The sequence below is a fragment of the Podarcis bocagei genome (genome assembly GCF_964188305.1).
Source record: "Podarcis bocagei genome assembly, chromosome: 1".
Taxonomy (NCBI): domain Eukaryota; kingdom Metazoa; phylum Chordata; class Lepidosauria; order Squamata; family Lacertidae; genus Podarcis; species Podarcis bocagei.
The window spans coordinates 51,329,347-51,343,372 of record NC_138125.1 but is presented as its reverse complement, the minus strand read 5'-3'; the positions used below and the strand labels follow the sequence as shown (position 1 = coordinate 51,343,372).

The window sequence follows — 14,026 nt, the reverse complement described above, 5'->3', positions numbered from 1 at the left end:
GGACACTCCCCGGTTCCCGGCAGTGATAATCGCATTCGGCGGAGAGCTCTCAGCGTCTGGCTATCCAGAACGCCGCTCCTACCCAATGCGCGTTCCGCGCGCTCTCCGCCGGGCGCGGCAAGACCCGCTTTGCCTTCAAGCGCAAACGATAAGCAAGCCGGAATGCAAAAGCAGAGCAGCGGAGACCGCCCTACCACGCATGCGTGCTACCAGCCCTTTCGCCGCCGCCTCCTTCTCCTTCTCCTCTCCGGCTGTGAAGCTAACGTTCCGCCCGCACGGAGATTTCACAGGAGCGCCTCTCCCATTGGCTGCCTCCCTCCCAGCACGCGCGTCTACGCCACACCCACTTGGCTCCCTAGTTTCCCTTTGAGGCGTCGAGGGCCAATGCCTCGCGCTCCTCCTCCCCAGTCCGCGCGCGCCCTCGTTGCTCCTAGTTCCTCAAGCTCGGATTACTTCTTCCCCTCCCTCCCTCCTTGCCTGCCTTCGGTGCGCGCGTGAGGGGAGCGCGTTTGCGCGCGCCGTTTCTCCCCCTCGTCTCCCCCTCGCGCTCTGTCAGTGTCTCGCGCTCCTCCAGTCTGTTGGAGGCTCCGTTAAACGGCGGTGGGTTCCTGTTTCCGTCTTTTCATCACTCCCTTCCCCCGCCGCCGCCACCGCTCCGTTTCCACCGCCGTCTCCCTCCGCCTCTTCTTCACAGCCGGCAACCTCAGGAGCGCCGGCGTTGTGGAGCAGAGGTGACCAGGAACCCAGCCTGCGGGCGGGCGGCCGGGCAACACGGGCACCCAGGCGGGTAAGGCGAGGCCGTGGGGGCGCTCGGGGAACTTGAGGGATGCTGCTTCTCCCGCTCCAGCCCATCCTCCCTCGCGGGCCTGGCGCAGCAGCAGCAGCTGCGGTTACTGATGAGGAGGGAGGTGGCGGGCGGGCGAGGGGTGGCTGACTGGGAAGGGGAAGGAGTGATGTGGGGGCACCGGGGACCTTCCGCCGAGGCCGCCTGGCTCTTGGGGTTCCTTCGCCTCGCCCGGGACAAAATCCTCAGGGAAGGAGGGAGGAGGAGGTGTCGTCCTGGCCGGGGCCTGCCTGCGTGCTCCGGGAAGGCGGCCGGGGGTGTCTCAGGCCGGGGGTGTAGGTAGGAGATGGTTCTCTTGTTGGGGCAGCAGCGTTGCTATGTGGGTGCTAGGAAAGAGGCGGCGGCGGCGGCGGCAGCAGCAAAAGCAATGCTGATGCACACACACAAAAACACCCAGGAAAAAAAAAGGACGTGCACAAGCCAAAGCCCCGAACATCGTGCGCGGAGGCGCCCGCGAGAGACGCGGCAAGCTGTACAAAATGCAGCACGAGCAGCCAGTGTGCAAGGAGCTGGGGGTGGGGTTGCCATCTGGGGAATAGGCGGGGGTGGAAAAGGAGGGGTAGGATGTGCTGAAAGCGAGCGCTGAAGAAGAAGAAGAACTGCGGGAGTGGTCTTGCTTTTCTTGCACCCCCGCCCCTTGTGTAGAAGTGGTGGCTTTCAACTTTACTTCAGAGTCAGGAAGTGCAGCCGGTAGCTAGCGAGGGTGCATACTCCTTTTATTTCCTTATATCTTGCTTTTTATGGGCCTCATTAACAAGCATGGGCGCTTGGCCGTCCGCCTTGCCATTATCGTTTTTCATGTATCTGTTTTAGTCAAATTTCTTACTAAAACAGGATGTTTTTGTGTTTTATGTAATTGGTGCTGTTTGTGCTTGGATACCTTTCGCATTCAGTTCTTTGGACTTTTTAAAACTTGTGCTGTGTTGTGTGATTGACTCAACATGTCAGCTAGAGACTATTCAATAAAAGTCGCTGTTACATCCTTTCCAAATGTTCATGGATGATCCCCATTGCAAAAAAATTCAGAAGACTTGAGAAACTATAGACAGGGAGATCATAAAGACCTCTAGCATAAACTGCTACTCTTTTTTTCCTCTTTATATCCTCAAAACCTGTGGACACATCACCACTTACTTCAGAAGTGCATATGGTATTGTACAGCTTCCGTAACCTGTTCTTGACCTTAACTCTGCAAATATTTACACACATTCTAAATTTGATTATTGATAGTTTAACTTTTGGGAGTAGTCCTTTCAGTGGGGCTGTTGACACCAATAAAAATAGTGGTATGTGTTTGACGATCAGAACATAGCATTTTAAAGTACTTTAATGGTACAAAATTTATTTGCTTCCATATGGCTTGAGCTTGCAATGTTGATTTAAATTTTTGCTCAGCAAGGAGTGCCAATATTGTTTCCAATTGTTAATACATATTTGGACAGTCCTCATCTTTTAAAAAATCCTAAAAGCTGAAAGAACTATAACAAATTATTCATCAGACTTATGCCTTCGAGTCTTTCCTTCATATTTTCCCAAAATTGCCCTGTTTCAAAGGATTAGAAAGTAAGGAACTTACACTTTAAAGTCTATGAAGTAGATATTTAAAATCAGTTGCTGGTAAGGGGTTTTGTAGAAAGATACCTGGTACAGTATGCCATTTTTTTATTAATGCAATTTTGCTTTGAGTAATGGCCTTGTTGATCATGCATCCTTTAGATATAGTACTCACTTGCATCCTGCAGATGTTCATTCTTTTTTAATAAAAAACAGAAGGAAAGCCTTCTTGCAGCACAATCGTAGGTCTGTCTGTTTAGAAGTAAATCCAGTGGGATTTATTCCTAGGTAAGTGTATAGGATTGACCTTAGATTGTATCTTCTGATAACTTAGTTATAGTTAACTGCACTGACTTGTTTCATACTTCATATCATGCAACTACTTAGAATGTCCATAGAGTTGAGCTGGGTGCTTAAGTTGTGTTAAAACAGTGTTTATTTCAGAAATGTAAGTTGCTAGAAGTAAGAAGTACTAATAGTTGATAAAAGCAGAGGCTTAATTTTGGGTAAGAATTCTCGTAGAGTTTTTGTTTTAATTTGCGTAGACTATTTCTTCAGAGGAGTGTAGTGAAATACTGTACAGAAAGGTTATATGGTAGGCTACTTCACGCTACTCAGCAACCAAGTAGGCTATTTAATAACAGCTGTTCAATAATAATAAATTGTGTGGAGAATTCCTTGATTATAAAATTCCATTCTAAATAGGTTATGTTTGCATGTAAGTCTACCAGCAAACAGGTTAGTATAGGTACAATAAAACTGAGTGTTTCTTCCATCTGAAAGAGTGTTTACTGTTAAAACAAACTGTAATGAGTGTCAGTACTGTTCCAAATAGTACTGTCTTGGCAATATGGACAATACAGACGACCTTCCTTTAAAAAGTAGTTCTCGTCATTTTTAGAGACTCACTTCATATTATTTGAAATGTTGAGAGACAGTTTCAATCTCTGGCTTTTGTAGCTGTGTATTCCATAATGAAAAAAGTAATTACAGTGTTAAGTTGGTCTGGAGGGGGAGCTAGTGCTAAAGCAAAACAACATTTAAATTTATGTTAGAATCCTACAGACCTTACAGGACTGTTTCCCGTTTGATTGTGGTATGTTCTTATTACGGTTATAATTGCTTAAAATGCTTCAAGGGAAAAGAAAACTATTTTTATTATGCTGTACTCTAATGCCTATTCATTCAAATATGTTCAAGAAATTCATATAATAGTGTTTCTCACAAACAGTGCATAAAATGTTGGCTTGGAACATATGTCTTAAGAACATATGTCTTAAGAACATATGATTTAAGAACATATCTTAAATCAATTATTTTTTTCTGAAAGTAATGACTCTGTTTCAGTGTAAAAATAGTTTTTCGTGTAGATGTACTCTTCTTGTATTTCTTTTGCAACCTGGTTCATAACCAACTAAGTTAAAGTACTTGGGTTTAACCTGAGTTGGACTACAATCCTAAACATACTTTCTAAGAAATAAGCCCATTTGAACCCAGTGAAACCATGCTTTTTAGTGTCATTGAACTCTTAAACTGCTTAAATCAAAGTACCTGCTTGCTGACTGGTCTTATAGTATAGTAGCTTCTTAACCTACTTAACTGTTTATATATTTTTTGAAATATTAAGTGCTTTATAAATGCTTTTAAATAAATAAACCCAAGATTAGTCCTTTATGCACTTACTTGGGAGTAAGCCCCAGTGAATATAGTGGGACTTACTGTACTTTTGAGTAAATATGCATAGACTTGGAAGAGGTCCTGTTGGTACCTTGAAGGTAACATTTAGGCTTCAAACAAAATTTCTCTTGGTTCATTTGCGTCCTTTTCTCATAGATATGTTTCTTGTTTTGTTGGGGGGCAAACATTGAAAAAAATGTGATATCATAATTATTTATTTGTTTTGATCAGTATTGGTGATTTGTGTGATTTGCTGTCTTGCTCTGTATGATATTGTTGCAGTGCTCAGTAACATCAGCACCTCTTGTCAAGTATAGCACCTCTTGTCAAGTAGTGGTATAATTGCTACACTGATGGCAGCTCTGGCTTTCATGTGTTTCAGTTCACTTCTATGTCACTTGTTCATGACTAAGTTCAAAAATCATATCTGTATCTCAGATAAGGTCCTGTAATTAAGATAACTGTTCTGCACTTTGCTCTTTGTAGAAATCTTGGAACAGGGTTAAATAGTGTAAAGTGTGGGTTGTAGCTGGCTTGTCAAGGCATTTTCTCATGGTGCTGTGTACAAATTTGTCCACTGTCAGCTTCTTCTGTGGAAAAAGCCTTAGCAGGCTGAGTGGTGGTATTGCATATTTTTGCTTTAAAAGAATGATTCTTCACTTATGATGTAATTCTTGTGATTAACTTGCAAGTAGGGACTTGTTTGTATTTTGTTAACCTGTATGCAGCTTTGCATGACAGTGAGCCACATACCAAGCGGAAGTGTTACAGAAGTGTAGTAGAAATTACTGAAATACAACTTGTTAAGGAAAGCAAATGACACAGTATGTGGATCCTTGTTCCTGGGTGGATTAGATTGACTTTCAACCACTTTTCTAGCCACCTTCTCTCCAAGCTTCCCTCCCCCACTGCCTTTGATAGAAATCTGGGAGCTCGAAACAATAGTTTTTGTAACACATTCCCTCATGGCTTTAAAACGTGTTTCCAGGTGGAAGATGCTGCCTGCACAGTAGTCTTAAAAGGTTAGGCTCTGTACTCCTCTTTGCCCTGGGATGCCTGCTCAAAAAATAAAGAGAGAGCATTCCTTTCGTGTGTGCATATATTGATTGATATATCTGATATGGTAGCAATCCATGTGCGTATAAAATGAAGGTGTGTAAAAAGGGGCAGTGGATGCATGCCACTGAAGTTGCATATCTCTTTGGCCCTACCACAATGCATGGATGTCTGCATAGGTGGAGCCTATGTATGAATTCTTCCACTTGAGCTGGAGTGCTGTTCAATTAGATACAACTTCTGGGGAAGCCTATGCACACGTGTTTCACCTAAGAAGAGTCTTCACTCATTGAATATCCATGCAATATGTTGCCCCTTTGAATATCTAGAGCCCCTTCACACAGTTGGTAATAGTTAGGAGCAGCATTTAGGAATAATTCTTTAAGAAAAAAAAGTTTGACTGTACTAACAACACTTCTAGGGGTTTCAAATGTCTATGCAAAAAACAGTAATATAATTACTGTTCTTGTTGTTTTAAAAAAACAACCAGCAGAAGTCCTTTAGGTCCGGAGGGTGTGTGTGTCAAAATCCAGTTTCAGGAAATGCCTTTATTTGTATTTTCATTGTTGGATTATTATTTTTATATTTTTATTTGTAAGCTGCTGTAAAAAAAAGGCTTAGTAAATACATTTCTATACTACTTTTCCAGGATAAAATTCTTCCCAAGATGGTTCAGATAATGCATCAAAGTACTGTACAACAGTAAAATACAGTAAACATAATTTAAAAGTGTCTTGTCATTTTAATACAGTATAACATAATCCTATATTGTTAAAAGTATTGACTAACATCTGTTCAGTGCTAAAAATGCAACATAGTTCAGTCACCAATATCAGATTCCAAACCATAATTTGTTACCTTAAGCGAAGGTAAAATATCTAGTGACAGGGCCTTCCTAATATCATTCAGGTGGACTTCTATTTGAGAGTTGTGAGACCACTGCTGAAAAACCCCTCGCCTGCATGTCTGCCAGCTTAACTTCTTTTGCTGGCAGGCATTTCAGCAGGGTTTCAGATGCAGATCTGCTTTGCTTTGAGCAGTGCCTTTGGAGGGGAAAATTAGGGTATAAGTTTTTTAAATAAATAAGAACGTACCAAAATTGTAAGCAGTCTTCCAAGTTCTATTGTAACTTAGTTTTCAAAAATTTGGCTGCCTTAGAGTTATGTGGAACCAGTCAAGGATTATGAACATGTGGCACTTAACTCCCATTAGTTTCAACTGATGTGGTCTGGGATGATGTAATTGGTGATTCAGCAAAGGCTGCAAGTTTCCCATCCTTGTTTTAAATTGTGGCCCTCAGCTGTTGTTGGACTACAACTCCTATCTTCCCTAGCAAGTTAATTTATTCCCAGTAATAAAGGAAAGCAGTTCTGATAGGACAGTGAAGATGAGTTTAAGCTTCAAAGCAAGGGTTTATCTCTTTCTTTGCCACTGGATTTGCTGAAAGCACCAAAGGGTGAGTAGTACGTAAGTATCTCATTCTGGTATTACTTCATCTTATCTTGCAGTGGTATGTATCCTGAGCCCTTGGGATGGGGATGGTTAAAATGTAATAAAATAAGTTTATTCTATTCCTGTTCTTCATGTTCTTGTTTCTTCTTCTGACCAGAGGTAGTTGGCTGAAAGGTAATCTGAATCAATTTCCTTTACCATCAGAAGGGGAAATGCTACTTTCTTCACCACTTGACAATATATTTTAGAGAGAATAGTACTTTTTTGATGCTATGATGTTTATTAGTTCTCTCTTGCATCATGATGTGGAAATGATGATTATCTCTTCTATCAGCTTACACAGACCAGTGGTGTGAGGGCACTTGCATTATCTCCTTGTTACTGGTTACCTTTTCCTCCCTTTCCTTGAAGACTAGAAGCTGATAAGAGAACCAAGTTCAGCACACCCCTATAAATAAACTGGAAAACAACTTTTTCTTCTCCAGCTATAAAGTAAATTTTGTCCCATCTGAGTATTTTTAAGGCTCCTGTTCTGTATGCTTGCTCTCTTCCGCGTTTCTGCAAAGTTATAAGGGAATTAGCAGTTTATTTCGCATTGTTGGCTCTCCAGGTTTTGCAGTTAAGCATTTGCTCATGTAGAGGTAATATAGTGAAATGTGCCGGAGAGCTTCACTTTGATTTCTACTTGTTAAAGATTGTATTGAACAAAATCTTTGCATGTGTGGAATGACTTCTGCACATGCTGTGCAACTTTCCCTTCTTTCCCCTTTATTCTGCATGTCCCCTAAATCTGCTTTGAAGGGTTGGGGAAATGCACAGAGCAGGTGAAGGGGAGGAGAAGTTCCATTATGCTTATAGAAGTAATTCTGCATGTGCAGTTATTTAGTTGAACATGACCCTAAGACTACAGTCCTGTATACATTTCCCTGGGTATATGTTCCATTGGTCTTCTGAGTAAACAGGCCTAGGATCAGGTTGCAAATAACTACCGGTATAAGTTGGAATGGACAAATTTGACAACAGTTGGAGATTTTTGTGGTGGCAGTGCATATATGGTCAGAGGTTTTCCAACATCACTGTCTGCCTTAATGAAGGATTCTTAGAAGAAGAAAAACTTCAGTGGAAGGCCTTTGTCTGTTCCTTTGAACCTGGTATTTTGATCAGGTGCAGTTTGCTATTGTGGGGGAAACTTTTTCTTAAAGGCAGTTCACTTTTCTTGAAGTAAACAACATCTAAGGTTTAGAAGTGGGCACTATTCAATTTGATGCTCTGTTTCTGACTAGTTGTGGCTTGATTTCCAAAATATTGAGAGGCAGGAATGGGAGAGAAGGAATGAAACTACCCTGGGGTGGCGGTGCTGTTGTTAAATTTCTGTCCTTCCTATTGATGTAGAAAAAACCTGCTCCTTTTTCCTTATGGGGTATGCAAGAGCCCGTGTAGAGTCCTTAAGTCGGTTCCCTATCTGTAGGAAAAAATAACAGAGGCCAACCAGAGAATATTGAGAAGCAAAGCAGCTAGTAAGCCTGATCTTTATTAAACTGCTGCAATAGAGTCCTCACTCACCACATGCAGGAGGGAGGAGGAACCCAGAACAATGGTGTGCAAGCCCTTATATAGACTTTTGAAATTGCCCCCCCCAATGCTGTAGCTCAAGACCACCCCCCAAAACACCATACATACACCACAGAAGGAGGCGGTCTACAACAAAAATCCTTTCTGCCAGGATACCTGACAATGGCCAGTGATTGCTTTACTTGGGCAGCCTGCCCATTCTTTTGTGATGGTAAATACTTTAATTTCTGAATCCAGGTCACAGGTTCTCACCCTATTCATACACAAAGATGCCCTAAAGACAGGTAAGCAAAAGACAATGGAGGGGCTTTCCCATTTCCTTCCTCCTTGCAGAGAAATATTTGAAGTCAATTTGGGAGAGTCAAAATGGTTTCAGGATTGCTCTCTTGTACTATTTCAGACACGTGGTTTATATACTTATGTATGTGTTTGCTTTGTAAATTTATGAACATTTAATTTATATATTTGAGACCTTAAGTTCTTAAAATACCTCCCAAATTTCCATCCTGCCCTGTCCTCCTCAAGACAACAAACAACAAAATAGCAAAAAAAGCAAACTTTTTTTTAAAAAAAGAAACCAATCAAATATTCTCACAGCTAAGGTTCAAGGTTGCTAGGAACAACATATTTCAGTCATCAAAGACCTGAGATTTGATTACAGATAGGTAATCTGAGATTTGATGTTAGGTCTTTGGAATTGGAAATATGTATTGGACAATTTCCCATAAAAGACTTTGAAGACTTCAGATGTGTTGTGTATCATCTAAATATTCAATGCAAGTATGTTAAGAGGATTATTATCTTTGACCTTAGTAATAGGTATGAAATGCACTGTAGTGTGTAAACCTCAGAGCAAAATGAAAATAAAACATAAGATGCATTAAAAGATAATTGTTTTGCAAAATGCAGCTACAGAAGCAAAGAGATCCTCATGCATCACTTCACATTATTTCATGTGCTCCATTATCCATTCAGTGCATAAATGAAACCAGAAGCTATGATCTACTTCACTTAAATTCAATAACCAATAACAGGAGTTAAAATAAAGTCATGTGTTTCTAAATAGGAACCCCTTTTATAATCATGTGGTAAATAAACCTTAAATAATACTAACCTAGTAAAGGGCTGCATGATATGTGATGCAGACACTTTATGATGTCAGACACTCCTGACATAAAGATTTCAACCTTTGGATACTCTTGAATTTACTACTGTTCATCTGCAACTGTAGCTAGGAGCCAAACTCTACAGAGAAATCCTTTAGTTCAGGAACCCTTGGCCCTCCAGATGTTGCTGAACTACTGTTCCCATCAGCCCGTAAGAGCATGGCCAATGGTCAGTAATGATGGGAGCTGTAGTTCAGAATATCTATAGAGACAGAAAGCTTCTTCACACTGATTCTAGAGAATGATTTATTCTACTCACTTTTAGTAAGAAAAGCTAAAAACTGCTAAGGTTACCAATTTTCTGTGGGAAATAAAGTACTGGAAAATCTTCCCCACATCACTGATGATTACCATATTTTTTGCACCATAACGCTCACTTTTTTCCTCCTAGAAAGTAAGGGGAAATGTCTGTGCGTGTTATGGAGGGAATGCCTACGGGTGGCATGCCTACGGATTTTCCTCTAAAAACTATGTGCGTGTTATGGTCGGGTGCGTGTTATAGAGCGAAAAATACGGTAATTAGCATGGCTGTTTGGCACTAGATTATCAGATTAGCAATATGTGCCTTAGGGCAGGAGGAAGAAGCATGGAAGTTGCCCTTGCTACCAACTTCATTCTCTTTTAGGAACTTGAATGAAATGCTGCAGGTTGGACTACATGGAGAGGGCTCTTTGCTTTCCCATTCTTGACATACTCTATTGTATCTTCCCAATAAGAAAAGGTTAAAATGCTTAGTTGTGTTTTTTTTAAAGTTTAGGAAAGAGGCAGCTAAGGGGAGGACTTGGCTGAGATTTATAAAATTCTGTTATGGTGTGGAGAAAGGTGGAATTTTCTTTCTTTCACACAGTAGTAGAGCTTGGCCTCCCAATGAACTTTATTGAAAACAAAATGAAGTACTACTTTACATAATAAGTTCTTAAGGAATTAGCTGCCCATGGAGGGGGTGATGACCGCTGACATACTTAAAATGGGTTTACACAAATTCATAAAATATGGGTATCAACACTCTGCATCTGTATTGGATATGTTATTAGATATTATATCACTTGTGTGTTTGCTCCCCATGGCTCCTATGCGATGAAGAGTGAGATGCAAGTTTAATTAATAATGATGGTGATGGTAATGATAGTAGTAATAGCTATTTGTAATCATGGCCAAATGAAGCTTTGGCTATGTGCTTCGGAATGCTATCTGCTGGGTGTGGAATCTATATGGGGAGCGTTCCTTTGTTCCTTGCTGGTGACTTCTTAGAAGCATCTGATTGATCTGTTGGAAACAGGATGATTGACTAAATGGATTTCTGGTCCAATCTAGCAGGTAACATCTGCAAACATATAATAAAAAACATTAATCTGTTGTTATGAACATTCAACTCACAAATGATCCTTAAGTGATTAATACCTGAGTGAAAATATATTCTTGATGATGCTCTGGTTTAGTTGGATGATAAGTCTTTAGAGTACAGTGGTACCTCGGGTTCATATGCTTCAGGTTACAGATGCTTCAGGTTACAGACGCTTCAGGTTACAGACTCCGCTAACCCAGAAATAGTACCTCAGGTTAAGAACTTTGCTTCAGGATGAGAACAGAAATCGTGCTCCGGCGGCGCGGCAGCAGCGGGAGGCCCCATTAGCTAAAGTAGTGCTTCAGGTTAAGAACCATTTCAGGTTAAGAACGGACCTCCAGAACAAATTAAGTTCTTAACCCAAGGTACCACTGTAATCAGGTTTGGTTTGTTGATATTCTTTGACTGTTACAGTATTAATAAGTAAGTACAACTGTTACAGTGTTAATAAGTAATTTAATACAGTGTTACTAAATACTCTAAAATTTTAAACAAATTGATATGTGTTAAATAACCTAGCTGTCCACACGGTTATACATGCTTGCTGAATTGATCTTCTTGACCTTATTTTGTTAGCCCCTTATTTTGAAATTCACCATAGCTGAATTGAACTCTAGCCTTCTGGAGTTCTTAGAGTGTCAACAAGCATGTGAATAGGAACAAAGTGGTAGGGAATTGTATACTTGGCCTTTAAAAAATCTTTTGACAGTCTATCACATAATGCTTCAGAGTAAACTTCACAGTCATGGCTCATCTTATTGATTGGTAACTGGTTAAAGAAAAAGAAGTAGAGTAGGAAGCAATGTACTGTTATCGGATGGAAGGAATAAGAAGTGGGGTATTTCCAGATGGGCATTAAAGTGGGCAGTGTGTTCATTGTTTGCAAGATTGTATCACTTTAAAAAAGAAAAGAAAAAGCCTAACTGCACATATACAGTAATGAGAAACCGAACAGGAAAGGAATCTTAGGGTTGTGATGTATAGTTGAATGAAAACACCAACTTGACGTCAGATTCAACTGAACAGCTATGCCAGTGGGACCAGGTCAATGAGTGTCACAAGTTCAATGAGGATTTCCCTCCCCAACCCAGCCACTACACATGCCCCTTCTACATAGGATGTGCACTGACAGAATGATCATCTTAACACAACTTTGAATTCTACCCTTGGTGTGTGCCAGCTGTGATGAGGGCAAATCCAATGCTCGGAATCATTAAGCAATGCACTGAAAACAAAACTTCCAGTATTGTGATGTCCTTATATAAATGTACGGCACAGTCACACTTGGAATACTGTGTATAGTTCTGTGTATAGTACCCATTTCTCCAGCAGTAAAAAAAAGTTTTAAAATACAGTGGTACCTCGGGTTAAGTACCAGTGTAATAAATTTCAATAGGACTGGTCTAGGGAGACTAGGGGATCCTTTTGAACCTCCATTTTGAATTTTTTCCCCTTCGAATAAAGTCGAACCAATCAGGAGTATCTCAGAAATGTATTGAAAATTTTATAACACTAGGACAGGACTATGAAGATCCTTACTTGTTATGTGTGTTTAAACAATATTGAGAGAGAATTACTGAATGAGCAGAGATCTAGGTTCCTGTTCACTGCTGAGGAAGCGTGACTTAACTGTGTGCACACTCATGAAAGCGAGCATACAACTAAAGCTCTGTTGGGTGCTAAGTATTAATAAAACAGCAAGGTTTGAGTGTTCACTGTTTCTTTGCTGAAAGAGGAGGATAGGGAAAGAGCCAGAACTGGTGGAGGCCATGCAACTTTTCTCATATCAGAAAACTGGGACAGCTGTAAAATACTTTTCAGTTAGATGCTATTTGCACATCTTCCCAGGTCTAGTGGACACCAACTGCCACTGTTCCAGACTCTTACCTTGCTTTCTTTACTGGAGCAGGTAGGGGAAGAAAAAAGTTCCACAACCAGTAGTGCTAATGGACAACCCCTTTAGCCTGCAAGGAGTGGGAAGGAAGATGGCTATATTTTCATCCTCCAAGGATGAAGAAGGATGAACCCTTCTTCAAGGGTTAAAAACACTGGCCTAGAGGTAGAAGGCATGTGAAACCTGGTCACTAATGCTTTATGTCTGTGATCTATTGTCCCAACTACTTTCCTGAAAGAGAATTAGCTAGCTTCAGGTCAGGAACACATTGTGGTTTTTTTATATGTTTTATTAAGATTTTCTTGCGTAGCAATAGAACATACAAAGCCTCTGTTTTAAGTCATAGAATCATTCAAACAAATCAGTCATATTCAGGGTGAGACATTACTGTTCCAGGCAATACGGGGTTGTGGGAAATAAGTTTCAGAGAGAGATCTCTTCTTTTGGCTGAGATAGTTTTAAAGGGTAGCTTGGTTGATGACCTCCATTCAGTGTGGTAGCTTGCAGTGTGGGAGAGTCTACATGGTTTCCCTTCCCACTTAAAACAGGATTCTTATTACTTCCAATCATTCACCATTGTGTGAACCAAATGCTGTCTCCTCTAGTCAGTATATTATAAAGATGATAATATAAAAAGTGCTCTCCATATCTGCAAACCAAACAAAGATATAAAGCAATCAAGGGAGCAAGTGCTTTTAGGTCACCATAGGTTTGAATTTGGGAAGTGGGTGGCGCTGTGGGTTAAAACACAGAGCCTAGGGCTTGCCGATCAGAAGGTTGGCGGTTTGTTTTTTTTAAAAAAATATTTTTATTACATTTTTCAGATACAAAGTCAGAGATATACACAGAATATAAGAAATATAAAAAAGAAATAAGAGGGGAAAAAAGAAAGAAGAAAGAAAGAATCCAACTTTCCAAAGCATTTTTACACAGCCAACTGGACTTCCCCACATCTCCCTCACCCTGCGTTCTTTGCAATAAAAATATCAGCAAATTATTACCTTGTTTCATGCCTTACTTTGTACCTTTCAGATATTGTATTTCTGGATTTAAAGTACTTTTTATCAATTACTTATACCTTAAATTAAACATAATATTACTTTAAATTTCAACCTTTTCTTACTTATAACTTAGTTTCCTGTTTCACCAAATCTAATTGCTGAAGCTAAAGTTTCCAAATCGTGCAAATTCTTAACATTCATACAACTTATAGTGTTTTTGTAAATAGTCCTTAAATTTTTTCCAGTCCTCTTCCATTGTTTCTTCTCCCAAATCTCGGATTCTGCCAGTCATTTCAGCCAGTTCCATGTAATCCATCAATTGCGTCTGCCACTCTTCCAGTGTGGGTAAATCTTGTGTCTTCCAATATTTTGCGATAAGTATTCTTGCTGCTGTAGTTGCATACATAAAAAAAGTTCTATCCTTCTTTAACACTTTCTGGCCAACAATGCCCAAGAGGAAGGCCT

General features: G+C 40.4%; 1 protein-coding gene across 2 annotated transcripts in view; it reads left to right on the top strand.

The window, feature by feature from the left end:
- Positions 1–362: 362 nt before the first annotated feature.
- The window catches only part of FUT8 (fucosyltransferase 8), a 94,987-nt gene continuing 81,323 nt past the window's right edge, over positions 363–14,026 (top strand). The window contains exon 1 of one of the 2 annotated variants that reach the window (XM_081164987.1): positions 363–787. The gene's annotated coding sequence lies outside the window, so the exon portion shown is untranslated. The remainder of the gene's footprint in view (positions 788–14,026) is intronic. The other variant, XM_081164988.1, reaches the window with a different exon arrangement.